The 22,088-nt window shown below is 38.8% G+C and overlaps 1 protein-coding gene across 1 annotated transcript in view; it reads right to left on the bottom strand.

Moving 5' to 3' along the window:
- Positions 1 to 22,088, bottom strand: part of RNF180 (ring finger protein 180) — a gene marked incomplete at its 3' end in the record, with an annotated part of 76,032 nt that overhangs the window by 40,002 nt on the left and 13,942 nt on the right. The window lies entirely within an intron of this gene.

Raw genomic sequence — 22,088 nt, forward strand, 5'->3', positions numbered from 1 at the left:
AGTCAACAGAAATAGGCCCTAATCACCTATACATACAGATCAGCCTGGTCTATTGGAGGGTGTCCCTGCCCATGGTAGGGATGTTGGAACTAGATGATCTTTGAGGTCCCTTCCAACCCAAAGAATACTGTGATTCACATGTGGCTGTACTTTGTATCTGTGGCCAGAACATGCTGATAACATGCCAGTGTTTGGGTTATTCCTGAACAGTGCTTGCTCAGTGACAGTGCTTCTTTCTCCCTGCTGCTGCAGGCAGACTGGGAGTGGGCTTTAGGTTGGGAGTGGTTATCACCAAGAGACCTGACCCACACTTCTGGATGTCGCACTCAGCAGTAAATCCTGAGGAGGACGAGGAGGAACGTGGGACATTGGTGGGTATGGTGTTTCTCTATGCAAGCAACCATTATATGCACTGAGGCCCTGCTTCCCAGGAAGGAGTGAAAACACACAGCTTTTACATTCACAATTAAACTGTCACTAACTCGATTCTTCAGTCTTGCCTTCCTCTTCCCCCCCTGCAAGCAAGAGGCTGGGTGGGTGGTTGGCTGCTGGCTGGGGTCAGCTTACCATAGCCCTGAAGATACTGGGCAGATACTACTAAATAGGTGATTCTTCCAAAACTTTTATCTTGTCAGGAATAAAGAGGCATCCAGACCACAACATAGTTTTCTTTAAAAAAGGAAACTTAAAAAAAAAAAAACAACAAACCAAGCAAAAAACCCCCCATAAACCTCCCCAAACCCCTAAGTCACTTGTTGCATCACTGTGGAGGATATTAAAGAACAATTAAAGAATAAGGAAGCATTGTAAGTTTTGCTCTGTGTATGAAATTAAATTATGTTTACATTTTTAATAGTTCTTCAGCTGGCAATCACACTGCATTCATACTATTCCTTACATTACTGTATGTAACCTCTTGAGTTTTACCAGCTTTTTTTTTAAATGCCAAAAGAGACCACTTCATACTAAGCACATTAAAATATTATTAAAACAGTATATTGTAAGAAGCCCAAACCAACACAAATGTAATAAAAACCGGTTCACTCTAACTCAAATAATCAGTACACAAAACATTAACACAGGCCCTGCTAAGTGCTGTTTAATTCAGTATCGCACAAGCATAATCATACACCTTTAAAGGACAAGAAATTCTGAAGACTGTTCTTTTGCACAATATTTGTATAGCTGTAATAGAAAACTACAGAGTTAAACTGTGCTTTCATATGCACGGAGATGGAGACTGAAATGACATATTACACACTACAAATGTAATTTTCAGAAGTGGTAGAAAGCAGCATGGTTTACCTCTGAAGTATAAAGAATGCTTATTATTTCCAAGTATTTCTAAAATAATACTCAGCATAGTGGAAACTATACATCAACTGAGTATTAGTTTGCTAAACAAAACTGAAATTCACATAACATCTCAATACAATGCGGGCTCCCATTTCACACACACTTACTAGATAAAACTTTATATAATCAATACAAAATGCCAGGATAAAAATGCCAACAGAAAACATGCACTTTAGCTTTTGAAAAGATTGGGCAACATCTAAGAAAATTAATTGAAAAATGCCAAATTACTGTATAAGATCAAAATATTACTTCTAAGTTATTACCCTTTCTACAGAAATGAAAAAAAATGATATTATCCCATGCAACATCCTTGTCTCAAAGCTGAGACATGGATTTTACAGATGGACCACTTGGTGGATAAGGAATTGGCTGGATGGTTGCACTCAAAGAGTTGCAGTCAAGGGCTTAATGTGTTGGTAGGGATCAGGGATGAGTGGTATCCCTCACGGGTCCATATTGGGACCAGTATTATTTTACATCTTTGCCAGTGACATGGACAATGAGATTGAGTGCACACTCAGCAAGTTTGCAGATGACACTAAGATGAGTGGTGAAGCTGATCTGCCAGAGGGATGGTACGCCATCCAAAAGGATCCTGACAGGCCTGAGAGGTGCGCCTCTGTGCTAACATCACAAAGTTCAACAATGCCAAGTGCAAGTTTGGGGCAATCCCAAACATGGATTTAAGCTGGTCACTGAGTGGATTGAGAGCAGCCCCACTGGGGGCACAGGTGAAAGAAAAACTGATTATGAGCCAGCATATTTATGAGCCAGCATGATTTCTGCAGCCCAGAAAGCCAACTGTACCCCAGGCTGAATCAAAAGAAGTGTCGCCAACAGGTCAAGGGTTGTGATTCTCCTCTTCTACTCTGCTCTCATGAGACCCCATCTGGATTACTGCATTCAGCTCTGGGGACCCCAGTAAAAGAAAGACATGGACCAGCCTGAGTGAATCCAGAGGAGGGCCATAAAGATAATGAGAGGGCTGGAGCATCTCTTCCATGAAGTCAGGCTTTGAGAGATGGGCTTGTTCTGCCTGCACAAGAGAAGGCTCCAGGGAGACCTGACAGCAGCCTTCCTGTACCTGAAGGGGCCTACAGGAAAGCTGGAGAGGGACTGTTTATCAGAGATAAATAGATAGGATGAGGAATAACAGGTTTAAATTGAAAGAGGGTAGATTTAGCTTACATACTAGGAAGAAATTTCTTCCTGTGAGGGTGGTGAGGCCCTGGCACAGGCTTCCCAGAGAAGCTGTCACTGCCCCCTCCTCAGCAGTGTTCAGGGCCAGGTTGGATGGGGGTTTGGGTAACCTAGTCTAGTGGGGTGTGTCCCTGCCCATGGCAGGGGGGCTGGCACTAGATGGTCTTTGAGTTCTCTTCCAATCCAAACCCGCCTGTGATTCTGTCATCTACAATCTACTAGAAGAAATGTTTTCCTTTTCTATATCAGTTTATACCAGTTGTCTAAAGTGCCCCTCCCCAACCATCCCCTTTTATGGGGGAGTGATGTCAGGTGGTGTGGAAACAGCCCGGGCTACCTTAGCTCACCTGTGCTAGCTGCTTGGGGAGGTTACCTCTGGCCTGGCCCTTCTGACCATTCTTTGAGTCTACAAAATAATACTGCGTCTTAAACATGTGACAAGTGCTTAGAAGCACTATATTCTGAATAGATATGTTAACTATGCCAGAATTAGCTTACAGGAAGGAGTTCAGGTAGTAATCAAGAATAATTAACAAAAAAAAATTTCTAAATTCTAGGAGGGACTGTATTATATGGGATAAGGCAGAATGGCTTATCTTCCTTTTATACAACTTCAGGTTTTGCATCTCAATTAAAATCATCACAGCATCCTCTTGGACATGCAATACTCACAGTTTCATGCTGTAAGTATCTCACTGGTATGCTGTAACACATATTACCACTTTGGCCTGAAAAAGGAGACATCCTTTGGACTATATCTTTAAAGTGCAGGGCACCATACGGGGCTCTGACCCAGAGCCAAGTGATTTGCAGTATGCACACCACTAGTATACTTTGAGGGGAGTAAGCTCTAAGTAGAGTGACAGCACCATGGCCATGAGGCCTCAGGTCAGAAGATAACTCCTTGGCATTCTTTCAAAAATTAGAAATGTATGCTTTGTGTCCAAGTGCCTGACCTAGATCTACTCAAACTAGTGCAGGGTGGAAATATGATCTGCAGTGGCTAAAAGGTTTTAGAATTAAACAAAATAGGGCCAAAATACTCCCTGGATCACTAAGCTCAGTATTTTAACATTCTAAGTAGTAAGACAGGAGGTCCACGGACTGCCTTCTTCACACCCACAGATCCCATTCCAACATCCTGAAACAAGTTTTAAGATTTACACCAGAAAACAAAGTGTACCAAACTAAGAAGGAAATCCATGACAAATAATACTGAGAATGAAACTATGAACTGCTCTAGAAGTCTATACCTGCTTTCCCCAGTAAAACCTGTGTGAGAAAAAAATTCCTGGCACCAAATCTAGTCATTAGGTTACTACTGGGAGTGTAAAGATGACCTAGTAATCAGAATCCAAGAAATTAATGCCAAAACATTCTGCCTACTTCATATCCAGGTATGTTGAATTTCCAGTGCTTCGTGTCTAAGAGCCTAAGAGCAGTACAGATAAAAAAATCAAATCCAATGGTATAAAGAAATAACTATTTCCTACCTCTGGTAAGATAGGAATGATACTTTGAAAAGAAAGGACCTCAGACATTGCCTTTGACAAAAGTTTTCTTCAGTCTATAAGTTTGCTTTCATTTTTTCCAACACATACACACAAAAGAACATTTAATTTTCTGTGTTTACAAGAAAAGCACATAATCTGACAATCTGAATCATACCCTATTCTAGTTCTGCGTCTCAAATGGACAATTTTCTAGAAATTTTAAAGGTACACACTCTAACTTGAAACAGATGCTGGTGTCTCATTTCTCCTTACACTCATTTACAGAACAGATACCACCATTTAGCTCTTCACTTGTATTAAACAAAATTACAGGTCAAGATCTTGAACCTTATAATGGAAAAAACCTCTCAACTATTGATTTCACAAAAGGTGTAGCTGTACACATTGTAAATGCCATATGCCAGTCTAATACAGTTCCTTGTAATGGGACTGGAATCGTCTTCAGAATCCAAAGGAAAACTTGATTCTTAAAACTACTATGTGTCGTGGTTTCACCCCGGCTGAGGGCCAAGATCCACGCAGCTGCCTGCTCCTTAAAGGAAAAGAGCCGTTTAAAGGGAACGGGGTGGGGGGGGGCGGGGCGTGAGAAGTAAGGGAAGGGAAAAGGAAGAGGAAGGGGCAAATAACCCCAAACCAAGAAATTAAGAGGCCCGTGGGTTGGGATAAGGATAGTTTACTAAGATAACAGAAAGATACAATATAACAATGCTAACAGGACTTTAGAGCAAAAATATATGAAGCTGTTGATACACAATGCAGTTTCTCACCAAACCACACAACTCAGGCCGTGCCACCCAGAGCCGTCCCAGAACCCGACTGTCCCCCAAGAACCGCGCGTCCCGGAGCTGCCCTCAGCCTTCCTCCCATCACCCCCGATATCCTGGGCAGGACATAACTGGCGTGGAATACTCTCTTTGGTCAGCTCAGTCACCTGTCCTGGCTTCGCCCCTCCTTTCTCATGAAGAGCTGAGAAAGTCCTTGACTGTCTGACAGCAACTAAAAACATCAGGGTGTTATCAGCATTACTCCCATTTTAACACCCAAACACAGCATTCCATCCGCTGTTACAAATGAATTTAACTCTATCCTGGCCAAAACCAGGACATTATGATTATCTTATTTCAGTTTAAAATTGGAACAATTTTTACACGGGATTGTGACATTCTGGTCAAAAATCCAGGAGAAGTCTTCAGAGAACACAATAATTATCTCTGCTCTCTCAGGTTTGAGCATACCTGTTTTAACCTCAGTTTTCAGTATGGCGAGAAAAACACACGCTACCAACAGAAACTGCATTTCTAGACAGCTGTGGTAAAGTGTGGATTTGTTTCACCAGCCTTGACAAAGGTTATGTGACAATCAATTAAAGCTTAAAAAACCCCTACTTATTCTACAGCAATTTGCAACAGCTAGCCAGCAAACAACTCACCTCTTAAAACCTGAAACATATCACCTGAACCAGAGACTTAAATACTTCTGTTTTAAATATTTCTGCTTTTTCACAGAATTGTCCTTTTTTCAAGTTTTTTTTTAGTTTCAGATTATACTTTGGTTTTGAACATACTAATTTATGCATACTCAACATTAAATATTCATTACTACCTTTATGCAGGTAACAGCTGTGTGAAAGCATATATCATCTTCTATATCATAATCAATTGAAAACTCTTTTACCCACCAAGTGAAGCTAAATTAATAATTCAGACTGCTCCATAATACCACAATCAACGCAACAGCTTTTAACCCAACTGAGAAAAACACATTGTAAGAATATGATCTTTCAAATCAGATGATTTTTGGTCTGCACCATGCATATACTTACATATATACATACATATTTACATAGATAAAAGTCTTCAAGCTGCCTAAGATGGTCATGTAAGAAAACAAGAATACCCAAAATGCCTTGCAAAGCGAACGTATCATTGCTTCTTGAAATTCAACCTTTTCTAACACTGTAACACTGGAAATAGCTTGTGAAAAATCACTAGCCACTGTCTGCTGCCACTGTGACACAGACTGTCTTGCATTTTGCATGGGAAACTGTTTCTGGGATGTCTGGTTTGTGATTAACTGTCAACAATGCAAAGTCTCTTTGCACAGTAATTTATATCTAGCAGACCTCACAGGACTGATCCAGTATCACACGAAAGCTTTCAGCACCAGTTAGAAAAATGAGCAGTCTAGCTACTTTCATATGGTGTGAAGAAATAAATTGAGCACATCAGAGATTATTCTGCTCAAATACTTCTGCATGATGAACCCAGAAACAGGAATGCCTGGTCACCTGAGCAACCTTGCCTGGATTCAGGCAGATTCATAGAGAAGCTCTCAGATGGTTCTGCATCGTGCTCTTTCTTGACAGTGCAAACCATGGACTCAACTTGTATGCAGCCTTCAGTGAATTCATGCTAATCATCCTGTGACGCTGGAGAAGGTGGCAAAGGAACTCAGCAACACTTGCAGAATTCAGCTTGGTCCGTGAGAAGAGCTGACTAGACACATGTTCAGCACTAGCCAGGTGAGATCCAGAATGATTATCTGTGCAACAATCAAAGTGCTTTTTTAGCATGGTTGGAAAATCCATAGATTTTCTTTTTTATTTGCATTTTACATTATTTCCATCCCTTGAAATACCCCAGGATTTCCAGTTCTCCAGATGAGGTACCTATGCTGTCCTCATTATATTTAAAGAAAGACCTCTATGTAGCAAATGCTTAGCCTCACATAAGATCAAATTTAAATTTGAATTAGCATACCTAATCTATCTGATCTCACAGCCTCTGGTCTGCTGGTGTTTCTAGCCTCATCACAGCATGTATTTTTCTCCCACAAATCTCGAAAAATTGTTTTTTGCACTGTCACCTTCCTGAACTGTTTAATCTTTAGTCCCCGTAGCACCTAGATCAGCCACAGTGAGTAAAGAGTACACTATTTATTTCTGATTTTGTTAACTAAATTCAGTTGGTCATGTGCTTCCTCCTACACAAGGTGTTGTTCAGAATCTAATTTTATTTCTCCAGTTTTTATTCTTTACATAAACTGATCTTTACTCTTGTAGTTGGCTGTTCTCTCCCACTAAATCATTACTGAATGCATGCCCTTGAGGCAGGGATTATTGTGTTTACCTACACTGAAAAGCATCTAACTCTTATGAAGTTCTCTGAAACAAATGGACTCAATGATCCCTACGGGTCCCTTCCAATTCAGGATATTCTATGAAATAAAGATGCTAAGATCCTCTGCCTCCCAAAGCTTTCATTGCAAATGCTATAAATCGCTTCTACAGAAAAGTTACATGCTAAACAAAATATGCTTACAAACCAAATGGGTTTGCATGAAATTAGCAACATCTAAAAAAACACAGTACAGCAGTTTTTATGGGGAGCTCTTCAGAGTTTTTATGCTTTTAGGCACCTTCAGTATGCATTTAGTGTGACTACACACTGTCCACTGGTACATTTCTACCACATTTAACTTCATTTCTGTTGTCCAGAATGCAATGTCCTTTCTTTAAATTTGCCACAAGCACAAGCAAGCTTATGTACCTCAAGAAGTAATATAATTTGTGGGCTACAAATTATCTGTGATAATGGCTACTGTTTAGATACAGAGCAGCCTTTTCTGAAACACCACTAACAGAAAAGATAATAAGAAATAATTTTTATAGCCTCTGGAAGGAATGTCTAATGCAGTACCATGAAGTCAAGTTGAACCAACTCCTCCTTGAATGAATCAAGGGTAAGAATTAGCCTTAATAACTGGCAAACCTTTTACTTTCAATTGTGTACTTTCTGGTATCCACATATTTGGCATTATTATTATTACTGGCTATTCTACAGCAACCCTGCAGTACTGAAACAAGTTTGTGGTATAACTTTTGGTAATTTCTCAATGTGCTTACTGCAGTGAACCATGTCATGGAAATCTTTTATTCCTAAGGAAAAAACAACACCAGGAAAAGCACTCTCATTGCTTGACAGAATACAAGAGTACAGCATGCTACTATGTAATATAATTGTTATTAATGACGCAGTGCAACAGCTAAAGCTATGCTGCTATTCCCAGAACATGTTCTCCAGAGCCTGTTTTTCATTTTCAGAAATTCTGACATGGCATTAAAATTTTTCTACAGAGAAAAATTTAAAATGCCACTGACTGAAGTTCTGGCTGGACATTTTTTCAGCTATCAAATGATAAAAAATATAGTAATTCCTGTAATTTCAGATTGGTGTTCAAAATACTTGCAGAGAGTAGTTAATTGTAGCTATGTTTATGATGTACTGACATAACCACTCAGGCCAGATTTAGCACAAAAGTAAAAAGCCAAACATGAGAGTGGAAAATGTGTCTTTCCTAGAATCAGCTGAGGACTAAGTTCAACCTCAGGGTACATCTTCAGACTTTGGTTACCCAATATTACCAGAACACAGGTCACCTAGGCACAACTACCAGGGAGGATGTTCCTATTCATTGTTCTTGCATTATGGAGTAGAAATTAAAATGTACCACACATAATTAGGTCTGTGAGTTTCTTAGGAAACACTGAAATCACCAGATACATCGTTTGCATTCTACCTTTGCTATTTGTACCCATTTTTATAACCCAAGGCTCACTGACTTGTAAAAAGAGGGTTGTACACCACTAGACAGGCCATTCTTAGCACCTAGGAACAGACAGCTAGAACTGGGGTGTCAGATTTTTTCATCATTTACTGTCAGAATTCTTAATTTTTTGAGTAATGTTTCTGATTCTGCTGCTGAAAATGTAGTCCTTCTCAAAATAAACCTTAAACCCAGTAGTTTCAGTAGCAATACAAAAATGCTGCCGAGCCAAAATACAAAGTCCCTGATTGTACTGCGAAGCAATGTATCAGTGGACATGTTAGGTTAAAATAATTAATGAATTAAGTAGGGATTATTAACTGCAGTAAATATGAAAGGCTACAAAAGCTCCAAAGATGCAAAAGTTCATATTAAAAATTTATGAAGATAAAAGATGGATCAGGTTTTGTATTTACATATAGAGTCAAGTTATCAATACACCATGATTATGCACTAGCCCTCAATTTAATTCCATTCACAGCAAATCAGCTCTAGGTAATGCCTCATACATTTCCCCAGAGAATAATTACATTGTTATAGCCATCATACGAAACATCCATCAAGAAAAAATGATTTGCTGATAGGAAACGATGACTGCAAATGACCATAACTCTAACATCAGCACATTTACTATTAGAATTGTTAGAATATTAAAAAAATAATTACCAAAAATAGTAAGTATAAAGCCATGTGTACATGTTATAGCTCATCTATCACTAACGTTTCTTCACTTCCAACCCCACAGTTCCAACTATACTCTCATGCTGGCTGCACCCAGAATGCGTTGATGTGGCAGAAAAATCAACACGTAAGACAACAGAAACAGACCGTTGTGGCCAGAATTGTATGGGAATTCCTTTTCACCCATTGTTGCCTACTCATGCTATCAATTAAACTAAAAAGGGGATTAGATATTGGCATATTTTTGCACTGCCATGTGGTTTTGGCTATGTTGGTATTTTGAACAAAGAACGGTGCAACTTGCCCAGGAAATCACATACAGAACTATACTGCAGTAGCACATCACTGACATCGTGAGTCATATACCTTCCTTGCTGCTCATCCTAGCAGAAGCAAAGTGTAATTCCTGAAAAGTTCTGGTTCAGTTATAAATCCACTGTGCTAGTCCACCACTCTGTCATGCAGGTGTCCTTCAGACTGCCTCAATAAAGCCATAGAGTCATAGAATATGCTGAGTTGGAAGGTACCCATAAGGATCACTGAGTCTAACATGCCCTTCTGCTGCCTCAAACAGGCTGGAAAACAAGAGGAAAGTGTCGAACCTCCGCCAGTCTCCGTAATACCGGTAGTAATGCCGCCAGCCTCCAGCTGTGGGCTGGAGGGAGGTTTCACATTCCGCAAGCACAGCTCCATCCTTGATGGTCTTGTGCGAAAAATCTAGTTTGGTTAGTAAGCTTGCAAAAGAAGACCATCCTGTAAAGTAGCAGGTACCTTGAACTCCTTGTGAGATTCCAGAATAATGTCTCATAGAAGATACATCTTGTACCAACAGGCTCTGAATCATGAAAAGTGAGCTACTGGCACTGGTAAGAAGCTTAGACTTTTTCTGAAACAAAATTTCAAAAAAGCTCTGGGTTTTCTGAACAAGTTTCAGACTAAGCACAAAATTGTCATACATTATTGTTTTACACTAAACTAGGGGGACATTCCTTAAAGAAATGCCAATGATCATAGGAAAATACAGAGAATGTTCTTAGATAAACCATGGAAATGGCCAGGATTTGCTTTTTTATTAACACGTACTAACTTTTCTCTTTCTTTAAAGTAGAAACATAAAGCCAAGTGAATAAAAGATGCTCTTTATTTTGCATGTTCCTCTTCCCCCCACAAGTTCCTGGCCTCTTTCTTCAACATCCAAATATAAACATGAGTTGACATGCACCACTCTTATTTTCTACTTACACTTTGCTTGTGTCCATGTAAGGATTCATAGCTTCAGGAGAGCCTGCTCTGCTTCACTGCACTCCCTGTTCTTTGTAGTCGTGTCAAAATAAAGCACAGTAGAAGCAGGGAAGGTACATATATTTGCACTTCAGCTCCACTACCTTTTGTTGCTCTTCTTTCCATCTACAGCCACCGTCCTCTCCAACACAGCAGGGGCATGACAAATGACAGCTGAAGGAAACAAAATTCTATTCCCTCTAATTTCTTAGTCTAAGCAGTCTCACCCTTAGACTCAAGACTCGGGGTTTCTCAGTGAACTTCCAGCTAGCTCTGTGTCAGGTCTCTTCCCTCTCCATATACAATGGACCCCTTAGAAGCTAGTATCTGGGGCACGTATGAGTGCTGAAGGTGACACAAGAACTACATTTGGGTCACAGTTCACTGGCTGAAGGGGTCTCACTGCAAAGGTTTCAATATCTAAAGCATTAAAATTTGCCATTTTAGTTCATGTTCCATACCCAGTTTAAATGCCTCGGAAAATACTGACGAACATTTTTCACAGTATCCATTTTGAGATCTAAGAATTGCATTCTTCTGCTGTGCTCAAAATCCCACTTAGTTGGCTTTTGAGGAAGCACTACTTGAACAGTTGAAAGTTCTACCTGCATGAAGTGATGATAAAAAGCATACTGCATACAAAAATACAGTGCATCTGTTCCCATAACACTTGACCACCCATATTTGAAAAACGACTGTGGAAGACAAATAGGAAAAACACTTATCTTGACTGCAAATAAGAAATTGAAGATAAGATTATGAGAAAACACATGAGAGACTTCAAAAAAGCAACTGCAGTGGTCCAAAACCTTCTCATATGTTACCATGTGTAGTGTATGGAAGGGCAAAAAGAGATAAATTGCTGCCAAAAGCATGGGAAGAAGAGTAAACACTGAAACTTAGGAGATATAAACAGATTCTATCTCGTCTAACCAGATCACTGCATTTGTTAAGATTCAAAATGCTGAACAAAACCCGTGTTAGAAGCAAAAGGAAAACGTATCTTTGTAGCTGAAGACAATGAAAGAAATAGGGATACAGATAAAGTGAAACAGAGAATTCGTGTAACATGCAGGTAGAGATAAAATTCAGTAAGATCTTCCATGGCTATTGCCAAAGACAGGTTTTACAGAATTTCCATCTAGTGAACATGCAGAGAACAACTGGGAGCCCTTCTCTGCTCTCTGGCTGAGCATCCATCTCCTATTATGGTTCTCCATTAAAAACCGAGATTATGTTTCACTAACACTGGATCAAACTAATCCCAGGATACTCATTGTGTTCTGTCCACACTGCTGTGGGTCACGTTTTACTTTTCAGTAGATGCCTCTAAAATTCAGTCTGCTCACACATTTGTATAAAAATAGTTTCAGAGTCCTAGTCAATAACACATTTATAGTTAAGCTAAAGGGAACTGGGATACTTTTATAACAAAAGAAATCCAAGTGACATCCACAAGGTGGTTAATACCATCCTAAATATGGATATAGCCCATAGATTAACAGATCTGAATCCAGAAAGATTCATCTGGTAGTAATTCTAATGCATTATTTATATCCTCCTAAACCAGCTTACTTTTAGAAACCAGATTGTCTGTTGTGCTGTGCTGCAGAGGAAAACGACATTGCTACAGCAACTATAAAAACGGTGTTCTGCTTTTTGGTTTAGTAGTTCCCTGCAGAAGAGGTTTGATCATCCAGAAGAAATCTGTTTCTTATCAGTATTTTTTCTAATGCATAAAACCAAAATTCAGTTTGCCAGTACACCAAAATCTGTATTTCTCTTTGCTGTAACATAATTAACATGTTGATCGTTTTGTACCCACCTCCAGGGGAGTACTTAACAGAACAAGCTATGTCATTATGCAGCCAAGAGGAACTACCAGATCTGCTTGTATATAATCTTCACACAATCTCTTTACATAGCTTTTCATACGACTTTTCCTGTTCTGTAGTGAGATGGAGCACTCAAAAAATGCAAATGATAAAAAACATACACAATGGTCCATATGCAAAGCTGCATTATTCTTTGCTATTCTAGAATCTTACTTTTCCAATGTTGTCAATAAAACAAACAAATAATTCTCTAAAACGTATAAAATTTGCCAACTCTGCAGTTAGCAGGGAAGAACATACCTAACAGTACCTGCTTCTATAAGGTGGAAGATTAAGTCTCTGTAATCTTAACAAGCATGGCAATTTAATTACATTTGGTCTGCATAAGACTTGAGGCATGCAAGCAAATTAACTGAAGAACAGCAGGGCCTATCTAAGACATGCTGCTTCTGGGTGCACCAATGCTGGCAGGTCTGCTACCATGGGACTTGGGTTCTACAGATTTTTGGTTTATGACAGGTATTTTTCCCTTCTGCATAGTTAATGTACAGCATTTCACATGTTGGAGCATGTAATTGTTTCCTATGTTTACCTAACTTCCAAACAGTTCCTAAATATGAGCAGTTATCTGAAGGTAAAATCACAACAGAAATTGTAGAGGGTAAAAAAAAGTGAGAAAACACACAAAAAGGAAGAATGTTTTTTTTTCCCTTATGACTGACTAGCAGAGTTTTTGCCTTGCTCCAGAATCTCATGTGTAATGCTTTGTTCAATCACATGCATTGTTATTTTTTAAACAACAAACCTTCTGTGATACCCAACAGGAAAACAGAATACCCCAAATTCATCTACTCTTTCCAATTCAGGGAGCCTATTGAGTGTAACATACTGCATTGCATAGTTTCTTTCACTATTTAATGTTTTTTCTTACTTCACCATGTCCATAATCAAGTCCTTTTTTAATATCTCAGTGAATGTTCTTTGCTCTATTACTTACGAATTTAAGAGTTTTCTGTGATTATTTTCTTTACCCATAGACTGCTTTGCATGAGAACCAGCATGACAAGAATAACACTGGAGTAAGAGTTTTGTTTTTCCAGTAAAGTGCATTTCAGAGTTGCACTGTAATTCTAGCTTTCCTCTTCCTGAGACATACTAATTTTAATATGCAAACGGAAACAGATATTCCAAATTATACCTATGTGGATCATCTCATTTTACTTTTTTAAAGAAGTCCATGGAATTTTTTTTTCTTACCCTCTTTGTTTTCTCTGTTAAAAATTTCTTTATTTTTATGCAGCTTTTACCAACCCATGAATGAAAATATTTTGCATTTATGGAAGAAATTCCTTCACCACTTGCTACCTACTGCTCTCCCTTAGCTAAGATCAAATTTTAATTACACAGCTACTACCCAATTATTTGCCATTTGCTTCAGAATCTGCATTAGCAGTGCCTTTTAGTAAAGTCTAAATCACAATCAAAACTCAATATAGCTGTTGAACAAAATAGAAATTAAATAGATAATTGATTAAAAGTTGGGAGAAGCATCAAATGATTTATTTCTTTGAGTAAGTGCTCATACTGTCAAATATTTATTTGATTCTACATAATACTACCAGTCATACAAAATTGATTGGTAAAGTGGTGCAAGTTGCCCTCACTCCATACACAGAAGAAAATGTACATACAAAATAGGTAAATAAGATCACTTTAAAATTTTCAACTTTTTGAGCTACCTTTGAGTAACCTGTTGTCAAACCGTTGGATTTCTTTTATAAAGACCACGAGGAGGAAACCTTACTTAGTGAAGACGAATATGTTTCTGACTGATGGCATTTTTAAAAATATGAGATAATTACTGAATCAGAATGTTTCTTTTCTTCATTCTTCAAAATGTTTTCTTGTTCATATTCCAATCTCCACTCTTTAGAAACAGCACATCAAATCTCCTAATGTTCAAATGAGGTGAAATGAATTTAAATAGAAACCTGCTTACAAATTACTAAAAATGGGAACTGACAGATTTCTAGGATCATTACAAAAAGCACATACAGTCTTGAAAAAGTTAAAAAACTAAAGCAACCCCACACATTCTGTCTCCTGTATATCTAAATTGCAATAGATGTGAAGCATGTTTTTAACCAAGACCTCTATAAAAGAAACCTTTCTCTTCTGATGTGTAATCATTTTAATTTAGGTGTTGATACAAAGCATTAGGGAAGCAGGTGCCAACAGAAAAAAGCACTGCACCAAATAAAATCTTATCAACAGCTAGCTTTAAAAATAAAATATTTTCACAGATTTACAGACATAAGGGTACTTGATTGTAATACAATAAACTTTTGTTTTAATTTAACTTAATTGTATAAGCTTGTACTTTGGCTGTGAAAAAGGTTTTTGTACGCCCAAAAGACTGCTAACTTCTTCAGCTGTAACAGTAGATGCCATCTCTCCTAACATTTAATTCTGAAATACAGCTACCATACATCTCTTCACTATTTTGCACAACTATATAAACTAATTTCAATAATTTCCTACTTTTTCAATTTCAGAAACACTACTTGTATTATTCTCATCTGTTTGTGTGACAACTTTTTGATATGTACAGTGACTTCTACTTCTCAGTGACTCCCTATAGCTTTACCTAAAATAGCTGAAGAAATGTAAAGAAAAAAATATTTTTAAATACCATTATTTTCTCCCAAATGGAGCCATGAGGAAAAAAAAATGCTTACAAATTGGATACCACAAAATTTAAAGGGGGTCATGGATGAGAAACCATAGATACCCTGCCCATTACAAACCATGAAGAAATAGTTCTTTAAAAGAAATAATTATGAATCTGTTTTTTCCGGATTTTTTTTTATTTTGAAGAACCTTCAGTCTCCATGCAAGCAGCATTTAATCTACCTCAGTTTATATGTACCATGAAAACCAATTAGAAATATCAAAGATACTAAAATTCTTAGTCACTGTGTCAGAAACAATTTGTTTAAATGAAGGTCTAAAGGCCTGGGTGTCATGTTTTAATCCCAGCAAGCAGCTAATCCCCATGCAATCAGAAGGGTGAAAATGAGAAAACTCCTGGATTGAGATAAGAACAGTTTAACAGGTAAATCAGAAGCCACACACAAGCTAAGCAAGACAAGGAGTTCATTTCCCACTTCCTATGGGCAGGCAAGTGTTCAGCCATCTACTGAAAAGTAGGGCTCTGTCACGTGTAATTGTCACTTCGGAAGACTAATGCCGCCGCTCCAAAATGTGTCATGTCCCCCCCTTCTTTTTTCTTTCCCCAGCTTTGTATACTGAAGATGATGTCATATGGTGTGGGATATCTCTTATGGTCATTTGGGGTCAGCTGTCCCAGCTGTGTCCCCTCCCAACTCCCTGTGCACCCCTAGCCTCCTCACTGGTGGGATGAGAAGCAGAGAAGCCCTTGGCTCTGTGTAACCACTGCTCAGCAGTGATGAAAACATTCCTGTGTTATCAACCCTGTTTTCAGCACAAATCCAAACCACAGCCCCGAACTGCATACTAGGAAGAAAGTAACTTTATCCCAGCCAAAAAATCCATATCAAGGCCATAAAATTCTCTAAAATGTGTAACAATACTTCTTTTCTTATGTAAAGGCCCATCTTAAACTCTCTCCTTACTATGTATTAGATGTGGTCCTTCTTCTGGTAATACACAGTACATCTCATAAAGATGAACATATTCTTGTATTCTTTTTCGTATCACTGTTGAGCTTTGATTTTTCTCTACCATGAGTCATCTTAAATAACCATGATTTCATCTGCTTTTCACTATATCTGTGTAATAAATATCCACACAGAAATTATGGGATGCACCTAACTGCACACTATTGCAACCCACCTCCATGGACAGGTCGCTGTCTTTCTTAGCTGAGGTACAAGTCTCATAAACTGTTACAATCAGTTTCCTGTCAGCTTCTAGAAAAATTGAAATGGTAGTTCATAATACTTACAGTTTATACAAGCAAAAAAAAAGTACAGAGTACTTCTGTATTTCTAGGCTGTTCATCAATATTTTCTTGGAATTGCAATCAATACAACCTTGGAACAGCAGCAGTGATCTGTATGTTATTTATTAGAAAACCCACTTTTCTTGGCAGGCAGTCAACAACAAAATACGTAACCCACTTCACTGGGCTTAGTTTCTCTCCTGTGTTGCTTTTGTCCAGCAAGATACAATGCCTGTGAGGACAGATTAGGATCTTATCTGTGGCACAGCACATTAGCCCAGCTGTTGATCCTTAGGGTTGCAGCACTACCAGTACATTACTATTTCAGGTGGAGGTGGCTGCATTTGGAGACTTTGTGGGTGTCTCTTCAGAAATGACGCATTACCAAGGATGCTGGAAAAGCACAAAAGTGTCAGTGAAAACCATTGTCTCTTCTGAGCATACTAACCACCAAAGGTGGCCTGACATGTGAAGAAGCATATGATACCCTTTTGCAAGATGGGCACTTAATGCTCATGAACATCTGCTATGCTGAGATTATTCTATAGTATCCGTATATTCTGAAATTATCTTACAGACAAGTACCTTATTCATATGTATTTCACTTAAATGAAAGATATATTCACAGTGGAGCCATCTGTTTCAGTTCTAGGCTATATCAACCTAGCTTCAAGATTATTATAAGAAAATATTACAGTATATACACACACGCTGAGACAATCCTGATACGCTGTATTTATCCAGTAGTTCCCTGAGTAATCTTCCCTCTTTTCCAACCTATGAATGAAGTGTTAAGTAGTTTACAACAAAATCCATGACACAAGGCAAGCAGAGTTTTTTCCTGACAAATCCCTGGCAAATATGCAAGGCTGTTTATCCCACTGGTCGTTATTAAGACCAAACTGTGTAAAAGACATATCAAACAGTTGAAGAGGTCAGGTCAGACAACGTTCTCAAAAGCTTAATCATAAATAACATTAAAAGACTGCAGCTAAAAGTAATGAAACTCTAAAGGGTTGGGTTTTAAAGGCTTGCAACAGGAGCTCCAGATGCACCCCAGAAAATGGGAGCTTTCATCTGCGGTTTCCCTCAGAAACCACTTCACAAGAACCACAACCACAAATGCAACTTAAGAAAGGTAAATCAGGCATTTGGGCCTATGTCCACCATTAATACCTTCTTGTTAATCTAGTACACAATTAGTGACAGAATGCATCTACTGATTAGAAAAGCCACCATGTATTAACAGCAGTTTCAACCATAGCATAAGCAAAGATAGACAAGCGTTGCCTCAGAAACTTCTCACGCCTGAAGTTTCTCCCCTCATTGTATCAGCTAGTTATAAAAAAGATACTGCTTCCTACTCATAACTTCATAGCCCAGTAATGCAGCGCTGCTGCTGCTGCTAGGAGCAGCCACAAGCTTTGTAGGGAACTTGTGGTGCCCGAGGGCTAAGGCTGTCCGTGCTTACACTGGCTGAACCTCCCTCACTCTGCCTGCTGCGTGGTTTTACTTGGTTTAGCTGTCATAGCAATTCCACTAACTGACCAGATGCCTGTGGCTAATTTGCTTTACTTTTGTTATCTTTGTACGGTACAACCACTGACACCTGTGATTCCATGTAGAATGAGAAATTTGCAACTCTAATAGAATGATGCAGTGTGAAGAAATACAGGCTTGCTAAAGATAGCAGAGGCCTTCAGAAAGGGAGCCGCAGGACACAACAGGGAGGAGTGCAGGCATGGGACCACAGGAGATGGGGCACTGGGTGGGTACTGGAGCTATACAACAGCTATGAGGAGCTTCCCAGGGGCCTGTTAGAGAAATGTAGACTGGATGGAACTGGTTTTAAGAGTCATAAACTGAACACAGAAACTCTATCTTATGTACATAAAAGGTACCACATAAAATAATTTGAATGTAGCATGAAGATGCAGACTGGTGAAGAAAGAACAAAGGTGTGTAAGTGTGCTACCCAGCACACAGAAATGATCTGAAGTGGGTTCTGGGGTAAAGACACCACCAGCATGACCATCATATTAATACCCTTCCTACCAGAAGCCAAGGTCTGCTGCCAGCCTGCGGACCCTCAAGCATGGCAGCATGGGCAGAACCACAGGAACTGGGGAGGAACAACTGAGTGCATGTAATCTCAATGGCAATATTACTCTTTAGAAGTTAAATCCGGACTAGCAGTAATCATCATCATCATCCCCACTCCTAAGATTTCAGTTATATGAAGAATAAATTCTTGGCTCTGTATAAAAAATGTGGTTTTGTTCTTTGCATATAAGGAATGTGAGTGTAACACCATGCTGCCTTGCTGCTCAGTGGCTTGTAAACTGTTAATGCTACGGCATCATTGCTGCAGTACTACTGTTTCAGAAAGAACAAACCATAAATGTATCAGGCCAAGGACTGCAAACTCTGCAACTGCACATTAACACAGATGCACTAGTCTTCTTTATTCCAAATTTTATTGCACTTTAAACACAAATTCAACCAGTTAAGTATAGAACTTTAAAACTGTTGCTATTTTGAGAAGTTAGCCAGTGCAGGAGTAGTTTTGAACACTGAAATCAGAGTTTCCACCTTTCCCGTGCTGGAAAGGTTTGTATTAGTATTTGATCTTCCTTTCTTTTACAGTCACTCAAGGAAATCAATAAGAAATCTGGTGCAGATACAACATGAGTTGTTCAGAGTCAAAATGCTTTTGCACAATTGCATCCCTCAATCTTAATTCTGGGGATTCACTGCTAGTAAATCACTGCAACTATTACTTCTTACTAAATCCACAGTACGGGATTAGGACTCCCCCTTTTCCTATGTGTTTCCTCTTTCCTTACATTAAGCAACTTCCCGCGGCCTCGTATTTTCCTAACAAAGGTCACAATCAAGACCTTGTAGTTACTGCTGTGATTTCATTTCATTTTCTTCTCATCCTTATTTACTTCGGTATCAACACTAAAAAATACTTTTAAGCATTAGAAGCTTTCAAGCATTAAAAGCATTTCTCCACCAGCCAGTCGAGGAACCTGTAAGCAGTCCGAGTGTCATCTGTGTTATCACAGAAGAATCGAAGTGCATGATGATCCTTGAAGGATTTACACTTTAAATACAAACATGACAGTGCAAAACAATGTACAGATGAAAAAGAGACAAGCATAGCCAAAGTCAACTAAGTTCACAAGTTAAACCTTTGACATCTAGTGCCTTTAGGACAAGACTGTCAGTTGCTACAGAATATTAGCATGGACTAGAAATCTCAAGGCTGTAGGCCAATGTTACAGCACTTGACAGTGGATAAACAATGCAGTTTCTCACCCACCTGTTTATCCTGAGCTCAGATTAACAGTGGGAGCATGAGAACAAACTCACTTCATGTAAAATGACCATTAGTCCCCTCTTTGTAAGACAAACCTTTCAAGTTTTAAAAAAAGATTCAAAAGAAAAGGCGATGTGTCAAGTTGTATAATGAAGCAGAAAGGCCAAATTTTTTTCTGATGGATCAGGATTGTTTCCAAGCAGATACTGCAGTTTTGAAGGTGGCTATGGTCCTCCTCTATGTAAAATGATTATGAAGAGAGATGAAATAAAAGTGATGGAGCCACAAATGGTACTTTTGTCTGAGATCTTCCAGAACATTATTACAAGCTTCAGATGATGTAAGCTTGTAACAAGATATGCAAAAAAGAATTTATAGCATACATAATTTTCTTAGCCATAACAACAAGAAGAACCACCATTATTAATACTGGCAATTCCTACATTTAAGTAATTATGTATCAGAAACCTAAAAACCCGCCATAAGCATAAACACACACACGGACAAAATGCAGGTATCCCCCTTTCAGGCATGAAGAGCTTGCTTTGCCTTGCAAGGCAGACAGAGGAAGCTTGGGTCCCTCTGCTGTTAGCAGGCTAGCTCAGTCCTGCAGCTATACACAGCCTGCATCAGCTCTCGCCTCCGGGGCCAGTACCGGTCAGGAGCTCACAGAATCGCCCCCATTCACAATCCAAGTTTTATATACTTCTGCCTTTCAACACCTTTTGGCTTACTGCAGGAAAGAAAAAATGTTTGGCAGGTGAAGTTATTGCATTACAAAATAAACTTAGAGAAGCAGCCTATGCATTTCCAAAGTCTGAAAGGCCTGTTCTCTGGGACTGCTCTCCAGAAAAGCTTTTAAATTAAATGCTTTCTATTGTCATTTATAAAATCTTTCACTGCATACACTCAGAGGTTTGTGCTTCTTTCTCTTTGTGAAGTTTTACCGATTGCTTAATCATACCTGGGGTAAGCACGCTGGAAATCGTAGTTACAAGCGGCCACAGGACAGCTTCCCGTTCTAAGAACCACTGTCAGCAGAATGCACGTGTTGGGTGTAACAATGCTGAAGAAAAAAGGACAGCAAGTGGAACTTGCAAGAGAAGGGAGGAAAGCTAGACTGGCACATGAGAGGGGTGCAGCAATGAAAAGGAGTGCATGGCAGAGGAGCATCCCCCTTTTGCAACATGTCAGACTGGACGGAGGATGTGATTTTCTAGATCCTCATTTTCCTCCTAAGATACCACAGTGATGGGAAACACAACTGCACTAGCACTGCCCACAGGAGCTGCTTGGCACAGAGTCAGGAACAGGCCTGTTTAAATATGCCAAGCCACAATCACAGACTTTCACCTAGGTTAAAGAAATTAACACAAACACAAAATATTTTCCCCTCAAAGCTACAATACAAAACCGTATTATTTATTTTATGTACTTACTTTTAAATTTTTTTTTGTACTTCGTAAACCACGTGCTTACTGATTAGTCATAGCAGATTTAACAACTCTATCCTTTGCTACATGAAACCTAAAAATAACGTAAAAATGGTTTAACAAGAAAAAGATTGAAAGCGTTTTTCTCTCACAGCTACCACAAATTTGGAAAATTTGTACAATGCCTTTTTGGAAGTAACATCTAACAAAGATTAAAGTGGCTGGAAAGACTGCAAATGACACAACTGTACAAATGCTCATACATATTTTGTTTCTGCATCATCATAATTTCATTTAAAAGAAACAGTGATGCCTGGAATTTTAAAAGCCATTTAGGGCCTCAGACATCTAAGAATCTACAGACTTACTAGAAAGCAAATATTCCATATTAAGATACCCAGAACTTGAAAAGGTTTTTTTACTCTCAGTTTCAGAGAAGCATTTTACGAAATAAGAGCAAGTTTTCAAAATATCTATGCCAATTTAAAGCTTTATTTAAGCATAACAACAAACCGTTCACCTAATGAAAGAATATATGCACACCATACTGAAAAAACCTATAATCCCACACCTATCTCACTTTCAAGCTGGTTCTTACATTTCATTGAGAAATGCAGCCTCTGTGTATCAATCATGACTTCACTGGACTGCTTCAATTCTGTACTGCATTCTACAGGCTCTGTTGACAGTACATAGGGAAGAGCTCGAAGTGCCTGAGCTGAGTGGAACTGTACACAGAGAGTAGAATATTAAGGGTGAAAATCATTTAGGTCAAAGGACTAATGAAAGATCCCTACATGAACTATTGGTTCTATATATCCCATTGTATTAAATGAAAACAGTATTTGACTTAAGCACACTCCATTCATG

The sequence above is a fragment of the Gallinula chloropus genome (assembly GCF_964237585.1).
Source record: "Gallinula chloropus genome assembly, chromosome: Z".
Lineage (NCBI taxonomy): Eukaryota > Metazoa > Chordata > Aves > Gruiformes > Rallidae > Gallinula > Gallinula chloropus.